This window comes from Artemia franciscana, chromosome 10 (assembly GCF_032884065.1).
Source record: "Artemia franciscana chromosome 10, ASM3288406v1, whole genome shotgun sequence".
In the NCBI taxonomy this organism is placed as follows: Eukaryota; Metazoa; Arthropoda; class Branchiopoda; order Anostraca; family Artemiidae; genus Artemia; species Artemia franciscana.
The window spans coordinates 27,951,814-27,968,657 of record NC_088872.1 but is presented as its reverse complement, the minus strand read 5'-3'; the positions used below and the strand labels follow the sequence as shown (position 1 = coordinate 27,968,657).

General features: G+C 37.3%; 1 protein-coding gene across 1 annotated transcript in view; it reads left to right on the top strand.

Moving 5' to 3' along the window:
* LOC136032022 (protein pelota-like) overlaps nt 1–16,844 on the top strand; it is a 252,051-nt gene that overhangs the window by 192,932 nt on the left and 42,275 nt on the right. The gene's annotated exons all lie outside the window — the stretch shown is intronic.

The window sequence follows — 16,844 nt, the reverse complement described above, 5'->3', positions numbered from 1 at the left end:
AAACTACGCAACTGTTAATTACAAATCATTCGGACCATATATATGAGTTCCCTGTGGAGTCCTCCGTTTTCTCGAGAAAGAGTAGAGAACAAAGGTGACTTATTTGGAGGTTGGTGCTTACATCGAGATTCAATATATACAAGCCTGACACATGCCGAGTGCCGGGGCCTGGCCTTGAAGTCGGTTACATAGTTTGTTTGTTTTCTAGAAACTGGCAAAAAGAAATTTCTGGCCACAAATACGACCTAAAACGCTCACAACTTTAAGAAAGAATTTGTATTATTTCCCAGTGTGGTTTTATCGAACCTATGGTGACACCATGACATCAAGAAGAGGCTCACTTGTCTGTGATTAGAAGACAAGCGACAACGAGAATCAATATATACAAGCCTGCTGCGTAGCCGCACCGGGGCCAGGCCTCAAAATGAGCTATATAGTTTGTTTTGTTTAGTTTATTTTTATTTTTTTTTACTGCCATATTGACATTTCTTCTTACAAAAACGAACTAAGTAGGTCACAACTTTAAGAGAGAATTTGAATTTATCCCAGGGTGGTTGTATCGAGCCTATGGTAACGTCATGACATCAAGAAGAGTCTACGGTTAGAAAACAAGCGACAATGAGAATCAATATATATACAAGCTTGCCGCGTAGCCGCGCTGGGGCCCAGAGGTGCTATGGTTAGGTGTGGTGCAGAAGTGGTAAACCACATCCAGCACCGAAAGACGTAGAGACGGGCCAATAATAACCGAAACACTAAGCAACGGAGTTATAAAGTTGTAATTTTACAAGGCGCCAATTCTAATGTAAGGTCTGTTTGCTTAAACCAAGTACAAACAACATGACATGATTTAATTTTAAACGGTTGGACAAGATACGTCAAGAAGGAATTTTTGTCCAACAGTCCAGATCATAAAATGTGACAAGACGTATCCAAAAAGCTAAAGCAAAGTGTATGGAAAATATGTTTAAGGGGCTGCTTAATGAAAATGATGCACAAACAAATGTGTTTAGAAAACAAGCGAAAGTGAAAATCGCAAGAGCTAAAGCAAAACACATGGTACAAACGACAGCAAAAATCACATTTAATTCCAAACAAAAATTTTGTACAGCGATCTCTTGTTTCAAACTGGAAAAGACGTTTTTTCGTAGTGATGACGTCTTACGAAATTATATTGGATGATGACTTTAAACGACTAAAGCAAAACAGTTCAAAATAGGGATGAAACCTTTTTATTGACAGTGACCAGATATAAAATTTAACTGGATATTTCGAACACATATACAGTATGCTCATCATCAGCAGTTTTACTGCTGATGATGAACTGTAATAAAAAGTTTCATCCCTATTTTGAACTGTTTTACTTTCGTCATGGAAAGGCAGTGTGTTCTGCGAAGTTATCTAAAGCAAAAGGTATGGAAAGGACATCTGAAGGAATGATCAATGAAAACGAACAACAAAATCTACTCTTGGGGGACAAGTGACAGCGATGATCACATTGAATCCTAAACGAAGTCTTTGTTTAGAAGTGAAAACTCACTTCTCACTGCCTGATCATTTACCTCCTTTGGATTCTTCAGCCACAATATTATAATATGTCTTGAACTGTGGGTGCCCCCTTCTTATTTCCGATCGTGGCTGCTAGATGCCCAAACAAACTTGAATTTAAACAAAATTCGAGTAATAGTTACTGCACGTAACTTCGGTAAATCTGTCTTCAATCTCACACTTTTTAAGGACTTGGTAAGAGCTACTGGCCTGTCTTCTAACGCTTTATTTTGATCCTTGTGTTAGATTTAACGTAATGATTAGGATTAGGGACCTTTACCGTGAAGAGTGCACAGGAACTCCCGGCGGAACAAGGCCCTACGGCAAGAAATAAATTGCTTATATCTTGCTTCTACTTTGAGATGAGAAACCGTAAATCAGTTATAAAGGGTTTTTAGTCATGTAAATTTCAATGGTACACTTATCATTTCGATCTGGCACTATTTTCGGGGGGTCTTAAATTCCGACCAGATCCTGTGACATTGGGAGGAGTTGGAGGGGGAAACCGGAATTCATGGAAAATGTGAAAATTGGGGTATTTTTACCTTACGAATAGGTGATCGGATCTTCATAAAATTTGATATTTAGAAGGAATTCATGTCTCGGAGCTCTTATTTCAAATCCCGACCAGATCTGTTGATATTGGGGGGAGCTGGAGGGGGAAATCGGAAATCTTGGAAAAAGTTTTGAGTGGAGGCATTGGGATGAAGCTGGGTGGATAGAAGAAGCAAATGTCCTTGATACGTTATTGACGGAACTGTACTGGATTTGCTCTCTTTGGAGGACTTGGGGGGAGGTGTTCGGTTATTTGGCGAGTTTGGTACTTCTGGACGTGCTAGGACGATGAAAATTGGCAGGCGTATCAGGGAGCTGCACAAATTGACTTGATAAAGTCGTTTTCCCATATTCGACCATCTGGGGGGCTAGAGGGAGAGGAAAAATTAGAAAAAAATAGGTATTTATAACTTACGAGTGGGTGATCGGATCTTAATGAATTTTGACATTTAGAAGGACATCGTTACTCATAGCTCTTATTTTAAATCCTGACCAGCATTAAGCCTCTTATTTTCCTTTTAAATCAATCCATTGATTCATAGAATTTTGTTAGAGCTCATACCATCTGATCTATTGGCTCTTAGCTCTTCTTGCCTCGTCACAAGTGTCATGTGAGCTCTTAGCTTTTGTTTTAAAATTTGAGCTTTCTGCTGAAGTCACAATTCTGAAACGTCAAAATCGTGTGGTTACCTGATTTGAAAGTAGCACTTGTCAAGAATGTCATTATCTGTTGCTCCTTTTTATTTTTAGTTTTTAATCGAAGCTGTCCTAGGAGGTGCTTTGAGAATTTGAAAAAACAATAATTGAAAAAAATACTCTGATTATTGGTAATTCTTTGTTTCTATCGTTTTTTTCTTCTTCATCTTCTTTGCTTCAGATTGTCATTGCAGCATAATGGCTTTTAGTTGCGGCATTTAGGAGTTCACTAAGATGGTGTACTGTTCTGACTGAAGAAACATGCAATATGACAGGGCCAAAGACAGCTAACTCTCTTGACTGTCTTAATGAAAATACTGACATGTCCATCCAGTGTTTTTAACCTGCTCCCTCGAAAGGTCTACATAGATTTTAATTCTTGTTTCAGTATCCAAGCATTTAGTTAGGTCGTTTCGTAGGGTTCTTATTTCGCATTTAATTTATGCTCGTGTATTGGTTATCTGATATGAGGATTGTATTTTTTTCCTCCTAAATATTTGAATTAACAATTCGATAATTTCGCCTAAAAAAGGACGAAACTTTGGGCTATAATAGCGATCGCTGTGTTTGGGCTAGTAATTGTATCGATTTGGGCTATAGTTAGTAAGTAATTTTATTGTCCGAAAATTCACATGGAATTAAAACGAAGTATAACAAAGAAAAAAGAAAAAAAAGTCACACTAGGGAACATCACCAAACATATATACATATTATGTGCGTTAGCAAAACTACTGGCACAGGATGGCTAGCCATGGGTTCGCTCTTCCCATTACCCATTCATAATTACGCATGATATAGGAGTTACTCGTCCATGGCGAAAGTCTCAGGAGGAACTTCGCGAATTGAAAAACAGAAATCTTACTTTTGGACATTGTGCGAACGACAGGTATTTCCAAAAAGGTGCTATATAGCAGTACATGTGGAAGGGCAATGGTATTATACAGCGACGCAAGATATTTACGGCAGAACCGACGTCTGTTACCAATAATTGTCCCGAACGCAATCCGGATTTTCGCTTCTACGTGGGGCACAAGCAGCGTCGCGGTGGAGGCTTCCACCGATTGGTAAACCAAGATAGGTAATACTCTCAGATGGTTTCACAACTTAACCGCCCGAAGGCATTTCTTCATTACAGTGCTCCACATTGAAAAACAAGTCGGCAGATTTTGACACACTAAACGACAAACCTACGTTATTGTATACCTATTCAACACATCAAAATTTTTCGATAGTCGATCAGCAGACCTGTTCAAATTAAGTAAGTCGTCATCATACGTCATCAACGAAACATCAATCCCTTTTGAAACACAAGGCGAAGCTACTCGGGCCTACGCCGGCAGAACACTATTGCTGCACAAACTCGGAGATACAACCGAACCTGGCCTGACTCCTTTACGGACCGGTACAACAGCGGATTCGACTGGATTTGAGGATATTTTGATTTGCGCTCTAAGGTTATTGTACATATAATATAATACTCTGACAAGACACAAATTTAGCCCTTGTTTATACGTTTCTAGAAGGATCTGCGCGCACACCGACGAGTCAAAAGCCCGGCTCACATCAAAAGAGCCTATAACTAGTGGATCGTTCATTGCCTCAGAACAGACGAAATAGCAGCAAGGGCGAACAGAGAATCACCGCAACCGAGCCCTACCGTAAAACCAAACTTGTGGTTTGGCATTTGACAATATAACCATTTCTAGAAGCTTGCATAAAACTGGCGACACTGTAATTGGGCGATACGAGGAGCATATGTTAGCTGGCTTCCCTTTTTTCAGGATGGGCGTAAGTTGCCCTGTACAGAAAACACCGGGTACAAAACCGACTACCATTATCATCTGGTGCAATAATGTTAACATTTCATACAAAAGACGAGTACATTTCACAAGGTGAAGTGCACACAAACCGTCAACTCCGCGCCACCTTTTCTTCTTCAGCTTGAAGGCATTTGCAGTTACATCGAATTATGGATTACGGAGACAATTCGAAATACCGGATTTAGGACAACCACTTTCCTCTACACTGAGAACCAGAACTTAGCATCCTGACATGCTTTCACTAGCTCTAGATTCTTTGAGAACCCGTGATATCAGTACCTTTACGAATTTTCCTAACGGTAATAGCAGCCTCTTCTGTGGTTAGTAGTGTGTGGGTGATTTCAGCACAGAAGGCATTAACCTCTATTATAGTTTCCTGGATATTCCTTTGCATGTTGACATGTTGTAGACTAAATGGCATGCTGATCTTCTGAAGCGTCGTGTCAAGCACTTTCCGATAAGCCGAGAAGTCGGCCTTCGAACAACCTTTTATTTCATGCCACTGTGATATACTTTTGGCCTTTTGGATACACACATTAACAAATGCTTCAATTGGGATGTGTTCGGCGGAGTTCCCATTAGCACGCTCACTCTGCCACTCACGTTTGGTGTGCATGCGACTTGCTCTATATTTCAGACTGAACCACTAGTTTGTACAAATGGGAAATCTCTTTCTTTTGGGAGCACACGATACCGACTTTCAAGTGCACTTAGGATCAGCTGGGTCCAAGGAGACGAGTCGTCAATTAGGCTACAGTTGTAGTCTCCAACTATAACGCATTCCAATTTGGACACCCTAGTAGTCTTGAGGTACTTTGCAAGAGCTTGCACTGCTTTCAAGAATCGGTTTTCCGATCCTTCGTCACTGTAGTTTGTAGATAGGTAGACATTACCAATCAAAAGGGTCCCAACCCTTATAGCCATAAAGTTTTCAGCTGCATGAAGACTCTCGGAATCAACAGCAGAACTACATACGATCACTAGTCCACCAGAAGGCCTCCCGCGTTGACGAGACTTGGATGGTACAAAATAAAATGTATAATTGTGTGAAAAATCGAGTAGGCTGAGGCTATCATTTGTCAGCAAATGTTCTTGGATGTACAGAATATCGCTACGTCGACATAGTTCTTCAATTACGGTGATTCTGCGAGACACACCTCCATTCATATTTCAATACACAATCCTAGTATTCTGTTCATTCATCGGAGCATTTTGATTTTCTGATTTGCTTTTTCATCTCAGGGCATTGGAATGACTGATATGTATGTTTTGTCGATTTACATGCTGCACATCCAATTGGTTTCGTGCATGGGGTACTAGCATTCGACGTATGGCCTTGGACGCCGCAACGTGGACAAGTCTGGGGAGCGGAGCACGCCGCTGAAATGTGACCAGATTTCTGGCAATTGTAGCATCGTTTTGGGAGGTGCACAAATTCTTCAATCGGAAAACGTTAAAAATCTAGTTTTGGCGGGCTTTTCATAGCCAGATCTAGTTGATAACGGGAGGGAAAGTACTACTTATAGGTTCGACTAGCACCACACTGCTCTGCCCTTTTGCAACCTGAAACGCAGGCTTTCACCGTTTCGGCATCATACGTGGTTGGAATGTTTTTGATTACGCCGGTAAAAACTGGGGATCTCACCTTCGCTTCTACACTTTTTGATTTCTGATTGATAGAATAAGCAATGTTGTCTGCCTTGTCCTTGGTTTTAACAACAAGCTGCCGTTCAGATCGGTTTCTTTTCAATTCAACATCATCGACCGACAGGTCTTCTTCGCAAGTGCTCTTAAGAAATTGTTTTTGTTCTCCTGGCGTGTTAGTGGGGGATGGGTTCTTCAGAACTACGGAATAGGGTAGTGGAGAATGTCTATCTGGGGCGGGATTAGGTTGGCTTCCGTCACTTACAGGATTGCCGGGCGGTCATGGGAGTAGAACTTGGTTGTAGCGGTCAAGAAAAATCGAGAACTGTCGCATTTCATTCACTGGCGATACAACACATGCACCTACTTCTGCTCCACTGGCCGGTACTTCTTGGGGATGAAATATAACGAACTCGGGGAGTTTTGTCCTTTCTTTAGCGCATCGTGCAAGCAGCTTAGCAATATCCATTAAATTATCCTCATCCTGAACGCATTTCGTAAACCGATCACCAGTTTTAGTCTCCTTAGTCAACAGTTCGTTTGCCTTTAAAATCGAGTCTCTATAAAAAAAATTTCACAGCTCGTTTTAAGAACACTTCCTTCTTTTTTCCGACAGTCATTGATCGCGATGTATAGTTCAACACGGCATTTAGCATTATAGTCTCTCTCATGCTTGGAACCGGTTTTACACTTTTACACGGGGATGAATTCAATTTTTACCCACTGAATGCCAGAATGCAAGCGGGTATAGAATATACCCCAAGAAACAAGGGAAGCGTCAGTCCCCGTTCACCTTACCCCTGAAGTTAAAGGGAATTTTTTTTTTTAATAATAAAGATGTTCCGCTGAAAATCTGGCTACTATATTTGCGCCTGGTTACCGAATTTCAGCAATATCGACTTAACTGTTTTCGCGCCTATTTAAGACTTTGCTCATTTGTTCAATGATTCAGTATTGTTCAATTTTGCAGCAAATCTGGACTTGTGTGGTTATTACGCCAAATAAAAATTTGGTGCGTTTTCTACTATGTCGGAACTTAGCCAATTCTTTACCACCTTGCAATTTTTTTTTTTTTTTTTTTTTTTTTTTTTTTTTTTTTTTTTTTTTGTAAGGTCGGGTATCTGGGCGCTTTTAAGCCACGTATGATGACGTTAATGCGTGCTAGAAGCCTGAAAAACTGAGGTTAGACGAGCTCAAGCACCAAATTGATTGGTACCATAAAATTATTTCAGCTAGGCGTCTGTGTTACCTACAATTTGTATGTGGTCTGCAGCTTCAACTCAGCTGGTTCTTGCACAATTTTCATAAAGTTGTCCTTTTTTTATATAATTATTGAAATGTTTCAATGCTAATAACTTACGTTGAATAACTTCCAACTAAATACTCTGTCCTGGCAATTCATTACCGCAGACAATCTAATAGATTTTGAAAATTTTATTTATTCCATGATGTTAAAATTCGTAACACAGAGAAGTATTGATTTCGCTATTTTTATTCCCTTTTTTTATACGGAAACCTTGTAATGTGTTATAAAATTATACTTCTCTTAGATGACGTTCATGTATTATGAATGTCAAATTTGCTTCACAACAAGGAAGTAAAATTTCCAAGTGGCAAGAAATCCATTATCCAAGTTGAATTTAGGCAAACAAACTTGCCTATGTTAGTTTAAAGCCTCAATAAAAGTATTTTGGTTCTGCAAACAGTGGCAAACTATAAGTCGGGAAAGCTCCTATTATACGAGAAACACTCGAGAATTTGGATCGCGAAGGTCAGATAGGACAATAATCGGTTAGTTTGCAATGCATATTGAAAGAATATAATGTCTCACCATGGATGTTCAAATTAAGATTTGGGATTTGCCAAGAGCCGAAGAACAGGCAATTATATTTTTCCAGGATAAGGGGCTGTTGCCCAAAACAAAACAGTGCGTCAATGGACACACCACGACTTTCTATTCTTACGAGAAGCAACATTTTTAGAAGTGTAACCAAACCCAACCCAACCTTTATTAGCAATAACCAAGCTTCACTTCTCGAGTGTTTCGCGTATAATACATGAGTACCAGAATACTTTCTGTAGGGTTACTGTCGGCTCATTGATGTTTACTAAGGCTTTGTGAACGATGTACTGATTGCTTGTATTTATCTGCACTCGGATTGTCGAGGGGTAATAGCATAATAAAAACATTTCAGAATATTTAGAATAGCTATTTCAGTTTGTTTACTAAATTCATCTGATATCATTTGAACTTGTTTATAGCCCGAAAGTATGCAAGTTTTGCTGCTTTGTGTTCACTTTTCAAAAAGTGCTGCCCAGAAAGAGCAATTTTTCGCCCAAAAGCTCAATAATTTCGTAAGAAAACGAGCCCAGAACTTTTCTTACTTGTCAGTTAAGACTCGTGATATCCTTGTTCAGGCCAGTTGGTTGAGTTTAATATGTTTGATAATTCCAGGATAAAGCCTAAACGATTTGGTGTGCACTAAAAATTTCGTCTATACAGTTGGCTTGAAAATGACAGTTCATAAGTCTGTTGTCTAGGTAAAACCCTATGAAGAAAAAAATCTTGAATTAATTTTGGCTGTATTGGTTTGAGATGACCGAAAGAAGGCCTGAATTTTGCTTCGTGTCCGATAGGTTTGTTACTCTTGGTGCCTGTAGGCAGGGTAAAATAGACCTCAATGAACACAAAAATATTTTAGAGATTGGTTGCATCGATAAATGACACTTGAAACTTGACAATCATTTTTTTTTTTCTTTTCTTTTACCCATTCTTCTTCTTTTTTTCTCAGATCGGCTTAGGCTAAAATGACATGTTGCAGAAAAAAGGGGAACTCAATAAAGACAAGCTATAGGAAAAAGTCGTTGTTTGGATTCAAGACGCCTAAAATAGGCCCAAATTTATTTATATCCGTTCGGCTATTAACTTACTCGGCATGTATGCTAGGCCGAACGAATCTAATAAGAAAAAATATTTTGAAATAAAATGAGCCAACCCATTTTCGCTGATTTTCTGGTTAAACCACAACATTAGCCAAACGTTGTTTTTTTCGATCGACGTGAAACTTTCAGGGTAAGTAATAACTGAACCTAGAGTACCTTAACGAGGACGATAAAGTTTCAAGAAAAATGCTATTTTATCCATTCGAAGCTTTTTTTTTCTTTCTTTCTTTTTTTTAGCCTGATCTGCTTTAAAGTTTCAGGCCATCTAGACGCCTCGTTTACAATTTCAGGAACAACGGAACTTCAGTTGAGACAAAACAGAAACAAATCTGGCTGTATTGATTCGTGATGTCAAATATTTTAGACAACAAAACATAATTCTTTTTAGTAAATGACTTTGACGTGCATATATTTAAACAAACTGTTATAAAAAAAATGTGACACATAAAGGCCATTTTAATAGGAGCTCGATTAAGATATTTGTATTTTCAAGTGTCCCAACAGGTTTGGGGTCAGAATGGCTTCTGCTCTGTAGAAGACCATGACTTTCGCAGATTCTCAATTCATACAGTTAGCACTACTCCTTTCCATCCTCCTGAAATGTTTTAGTTTACTATTATTAAACATTTATTGCTCAAAACTACCTCTGACAAAAAGGTTTGACTGAATGTCCTAATCATGTCCTAATTTCAAACTACTATCCGACATTTTATTTTTTAAGCAGACAAATTACAAATTGCTTATATTAACCAGTAATCAAGAAATGTCAATTAAAAACGAACATAAGTTAATTCAAAGAATATTTTCCACAAAATGAGTTTTTCAAAAAAAAGATAGAACCATATTGAAACCTAAGAAGATCAGAAATAAAGTAACGTAACAATTCAAACTAAGCACGAACAAAATTACTATCAATAAATAAATGAAACCCAAAACAAACAGAAATTAAAATGAGGAATCTAGGCAAGCACAAAGCAAATAGAAATTAACACAAAGGGAGTCTGACTACTGTCCTAGTGTCATTTGCTCTTTACTGAAAACAAAATGTATCTAAAGTGCCAAGGACGCTAAAAAGGAAACCCGATTTTTTAAATTTGTTAGGTGGAAACTAATAAGTCTTTTCACGGTTTAAAAGGTTAGAAAAATCCGGGAACTCAATTTTCAATGATAAAGACCTTCATATCCACTTAGGTAGATTTACACTTAGCGGGCGCCGAGTTTGAAAATAAGAAACGTGTGTGACAAATGAGCAGAAAACGAGCGAAAAAAAAATATCACTTAGCTCTAGAAGTGTAACTTTCCTGATAGTCAAACAGTTCGTGGTAACGAACTGTAGTAAGGAGCGACCCGGCTCAATAGTAACCAAAACTCTAAAAAATGGAATTTTGATATCAATAGTTACATCAAAAGCATCGCATTTTAATGCTGATTTTAAATATATAAGTTTCATCAAGTTTAGTCCTACCCATCAAAAGTTACGAGCCTGAGAAAATTTGTGTTATTTTAGAAAATAGGGGGAAACACCCCCTAAAAGTCCTAGAATCTTAACGAAAATCACACCATCAGATTCAGCGTATCAGAGAACCCTACTGTAGAAGTTTCAAGCTCCTATCTACAAAAATGTGGAATTTTGTATTTTTTGCCAGAAGGCAGATCACGGATGGGTGTTTATTTGTTTGTTTGTTTTTTTCTAGGCCCCCCCCACGCTAATTATTTTCCCAAAGTCAACGGATCAAAATTCTGAGATAGCCATTTTATTCAGCGTAGTCGAAAAACCTTATAGCTATGTCTTTGGGGACGACTTACTCCCCCACAGTCCCCGTGGGAGGGGCTACAAGTTACAAACTTTGACCAGGGCTTTTAAACATCGAGAAATTTGTCATGGGGGAAGAAAATTTCCATGAAGGGAGCGCAGGATTTACTAGCATTATTTAAAAAAATAAAAATGAAAAAGTTTTTTTCAGCTAGAAGTAAGGAGCAGCATTAAAACTTAAAACAAACAGAAATTATTACCCATATGTGGGGCTCACCTCCTCCTAATACCTCGCTCTTTACGCTAAAGTATTTTTAGTAATTTCAACTATTTATTCTACGGCTTTTGTGATTCAGGGGTCATTCTTAATGAATTGGGACAAAATTTAAGCTTTAGTGTAAAGAGCGAGGTACTGACGAGGAGGCGAACCCCCTCATATATGTAATAAAACATGAGAATACAACTGTTCTTTACGTAAGCTAATCTATAAGTTACGTATACCTTTTACTAATAAAAAGATTCGTAAAAAATTAAAAGTTCTAGTTACCTTTTTAATTAACCAAAAAATCGGAGGGCAACTAGGCTTCCTCTCCCGCTCTTTTTTTCTCAAAATCATTCGATCAAAAGTATGAGAAAGCCATTTAGCCAAAAAAAAATATATACAAATTTCGTTTTAATTATTCCTCTGCGGAGAGCCAAAATCAAAATACGCATTGATTCAAAAACGTTCAGAAATTAAATAAAAAAACAAGTTTTTTTAACTGAAAGTAAGGAGCGACATTAAAACTTAAAACGAACAGAAATTACTTCGTATATGAAAGGGGCTGCTTTCTCATCAACACTCCGCTCTTTACGCAAATTTTTTTTTACTGTTTTAAAAAGAAGAGTTGATAAAAAGAGTCAAACTTTAGCGTAAAGAGCGGGGCGTTGATAAGGAAGCAGCCCCTTTCATATACGAAGTAATTTCTGTTCGTTTTAAGTTTTAATATCGCTCCTTACTTTCAGTTAAAAAAAAACTTTTTTTTTATTTATTCTAGTACAGGACGAAACATGCTCTTAATTTTAACTATAAATCAATACGGGAGTTATTATTGATATTCATCATTCATACTTCAAATTATTAGTTAATTGACTTAGCCTACCTATAAAAACATCTTTTTAGAAAGACCAATTAAGCTATGTAATTCTGTTATATTTATCCTTTTCTTTGACTGTTGGCATAGCAACATCGTGCTTACTTTCTTCTGGTTTAAAATTGTCACTTTGATTAATTCATAAACATTCTCATTAGTGTGTATTTGTTCAACAGCCTGACTGAATATACTGGTTGTATCACCAGCATGTTCACTCAATGCAGTAACAATCAACATAATGATGGATTGTTGTTTTGCTCAATGATCACCTGCTGATAAATTGTTTGTTACAAACGCTTGGTTGTGCTTGTTTCTAAACAACAAAAGTTTTCGCTTACCTCTTTTCACGATTAAATAAACGCAAAAACAAGTTTTTTCAACTGAAAGTAAGGGGCTACATTAAAACTTAAAACAAACAGAAATTATTAAGTATATGAGAGGTTTAGCCCCCTTATCAATACCTCGCTTTTTACGCTAAAGTTCGAATCTTGTTCCAATTCTTTAAGAATGACCCCTGAATCACAAAGGCCGTTTAATTAGAATAAACAGCTCTTTTGAAATTACTAGAAATACTTTAGCGTAAAGAGCGAGATGTTGACGAGGGGGTGAAACCCCTCATATACATAATAATTTCTGCGTGTTTAAAGTTTTAATGTAGCTCCTTACTTTCAGTTGAAAAAACCTGTTTTTTTATTTAATTTCTGATTGTTTATTGAATAATGCTGGGAAATCTGGCACCCCCTTCATGGAAATTCTCTTCCTCCATGGAAAGATCCTCCCGCGTGGTACTGGCACTGGAACTTTTAATTTCCGTTCGAATGAGCCCTCTCGCAACATTCTAGGACCACTGGGTCGATACAATCACCCTTGGAAAAAAAAAAGAAGACAAATAAACACGCATTTCTTCTGGCAAAAAAAATACAGAATTTCACATTTTCGCGGATAGGAGCCTGAAATTTCTACAGCAGGGTTATCTGATACGCTGAATCGGATGGTGTGACTTTTATTAAGAATCCATGACTTTTAGGGAGTGTTTCTCCCTTTCTTCGAAAATAAGGCAAATTTTCTCAGGCTCGTAACTTTTGATGAGTAGAACTAAACTTGATAAAACTTATATATTTGAAATCAGCATAAAAATACAATTCTTTGATTTATCTATTGGTATTAAAATCCCGTTTTTTAGGGTTTAGGGTACTATTGACCAGGGTCGCTCCTTACTTACAGTTCGTTACAACACTAATTCATTCAATTGTCGCAACAACGGAGAGAATTTAAGTGTCGAATAGATCTTAATAGTTGTATAAGAAAAAAGAAAAATCGTTGAAAATCCCAGTTTTCAGGAATGGATAGACAGAAGATAGAGCCAGGGAGGAAAATGTTTTCATTTTAATGTCCTTAGTACTTTCAAACATTTCTCTTTTATGGTTATGACACTGAAGAATAAAAAATTGCTGAAACTTTCTGGAAATGACATCATTACACATTAAATCAGTCTACTTCCATTGGTTCTTTCCAGTGCGCTGCCTATGATTTTGATCAGTATGGTGATTTTTTTTCAATGTTTTGATAAATAAAAGTCACAGTGTTCAAGATACATATCGTTTCCAACGAAATACAAATGACACTCGAGTAGTCCCCAAAGCCACGCCGAAATAAAATTCGGCAGCAGCGGACGCAATGATGCTCGGCTGTGCGCCGTCAATTGATCGGCGTTTGTTCTATTTTGGAATTGTTGTTGCTTGTTTTTTAAAGTTTTGGAAACTAAATTGGTATCAGTTCTTTTTTGAATTCCTTCTAAGTAAGAGTTGTTGGGGTCTACAATTCCTTTTCAGCTTCAATGCCTTGACCGAACATCAGACAAAATAAGGGATAAAATTAACCTTGACTGGACTGCCCACTTAATTGAACAATCTGTCTTGGCTTTTTTCTACAATTGGCCATGACTTTGACTTTTCCCACAACTATTCCCTTTTTTTTAAATTCAAAAATCAACGGATCTCGGTCCGTTGATTTTTGAATTAAAAAAAAAGGGAATAGTTGTGGGAAAAGTCAAAGTCATGGCCAATTGTAGAAAAAAGCCAAGACAGTGAAACCTTGAAATGCCAGAAAACTGAATCGATCCGACAAAATAGGGAATTTTTAATTTATTTTAAATTAAAAAACTAAATAAAATAAATCTATATGCACCATATCTGGTGCAAGAAAATACAAGGGAAATCTCAAGGGGATCTGATGTGTATATCTTACTCCATATATGAATTTTCTGGTCTTGCAACTTGCATTCCTCTTCTTTGACACGCCATTACTGCCATTTCCCCCGTTTGTTAATATGGGAGATTATATACCGCCATGTAATTTTATGAGTTTTTCTCTGATAATAAATATACTGAACAGGATTTAAGAGGAATCTACTCCATTTTGATATCATGTTATTTTCCTATCTTTAACAATGCTCAATATCCTTCTCGGAAATTTGTATGTTTTAGTGAGAAATTCCTTGTTTATACTCCTAAACATGGCCAAAAATATGTACGAAGTATTTTTTCCAAAAATACCATTCGTAATTAAATAAAAAAATAAACTGTGACACGCACTCTGATTTCTAAAAAGCTCTATTTCAAGATGGTAAAAATAAATGAAAATACGAATGACATATAGTTTGAAACCGCTTAAATATTTAAATTAAACGTACGAACCGTATTTTATTGAGGTCATCTGATTTCTTCAAAAACTTCCGTTTTAGTATTTTTCAAAAACGGCCTTTGTTTACACCACAAACTCTATTTTTGGTCAGGTTACGGCTTATAAAGCCAATAATGCTTAAGGTGCTTTTAATAGTTTGTATATGATATTTTAAACAACATATTGATTTTTTACTATATAGGAAAGTCTCCTTTGTTTTTTCAATGGCTACGTCCAATTTTGTCAAAACCCTTTAGCTTACGCAACTTTAACAAACATGCCGTTCAAATTTGACTTGCAGAAGTCTAATCCTAATGGGGTTGTTTTATAGCGGCTTGACTTGACTGCTTCACTGACGGCTATAGAGAATCTTTAAAGAGATCCAATATATCTAATAGAAGGGAGCCAACGTTTATCCCCCCTCCCTTCCCCATGGCTGGTTGGTCTCCAATCACTTTCGGCTTATAAAAAAGGACTGTAACTCTCAGTGTCTGATGTAAAAAGCACCCTCCAGAGTTTCTAAAACCATGAGGTTGAGCAAGAGGCAGTCCCCTCCTTTACGGAATGCTCATTATGGGGTTAAATGTTACTCTTTACTTTTGTAATAACAGCATAGAATAGAAATACTTCCAGAAATCAAGAGGGATTAAATATCAATTTCACATTCTGATATAATACAAAAGCATAAACAGTGGAGTACAGAGAAAAAAAATAATAAACAAAGCAAAAACAAAAGTACACGTAACTCAACAATGGCAAGCACAACAAAGCTAATATAACAAAGAAAAACAGTATAATAAAATAGACTAACAGATCAGTAGAACAAACGAAGTAAAGCTGCATTAATAACTAGAAATATTTACAAACACAGTATAGACCGCCGCTTATGTTTCGCATTCATCATCTTCATCATTTATTTTTAACCCACAAAGATAACACTATGGAGAAAAGAAAAAGCAAACGAAATGACAAAACAACAACAAAAAACTAATCACTTATCCTGCGTAATACATAAATAACAAGAGAAAATATAACTAAACTAGAGAGATAACTTATAAGAATAAGAAGATTATGGCACCATCGCCCCAAACAGGGAATTATTCTTGCAGAGAGATTGGACATAACGAGAAAGCCAATTTTGGACGGCCAAGTATAAATCAACAATACCATATCTTTCACTAATCCAAAAGTTTCCAGTCCAGGGTGGTAGGCCTAACAAGAACTTACAAAAACGATAAAAGCATGACCGGATGGTACACATATTCCGATCGGTTAATAGAGCCCAAAACGGGAAAGACCAATAACATGTGGCTGCACCAGCGCATTGAAAAGCCTTGCTCTGATATGTCTATTATAATTTTTCTTGGCAGATATGAGTAGACCATAAGATTTGCGGATCTTGCTGGTCAAATGTTTAACTAGCAGTGATCTTGTAGATTTCACGTCACAACCGATTGAGAGCCCGAGGTAAACTAAACTAGGCGCTGGTCTCACGACACAATTTCCAAGTCGGATATCAGGAACGTCATCTGAGCTTCGACGGTTGAAAACAACAATTTCGCTCTTACTTTCGTTAAAAGATAGGTTTATTTTGGAATAAGCGTTGCTTAGAACATCGTAGTTCTTCTCTATCATCCCAAAAGAACGGCTTAAATTCAGTATATCGTCGGCATAATTTAACAGTGATATATCAATACCTCTAAACACGAAACTCATCTCAACATCTTTTCGTGATTCTATAACACTATTATTGTAAAGGGGAGGGAAGAAACTGACCCTTGCCGTATATCTTTTTCTACGGGAACTACTACAGGTGAAATTTGTGGACCATCAATCGTCGGGACTTTGATTCTAACCTTCAGTTTTTTATGCAAATTTTGGAGTGGTAGGACGATTGATCTGTCAAGCCCACGTTTGAGCGCACATGACAGTATCTGAGCATGGATGCCAGAATGGAACGCTCGGCGTACATCATGACTAGCTGCTATAGCCCTTTCCCCTGTCTGGTCACACTCTAAAAGTACATTACTGATGATATGGTGAACAGGTTCCCTACTAACAGATTGTTTA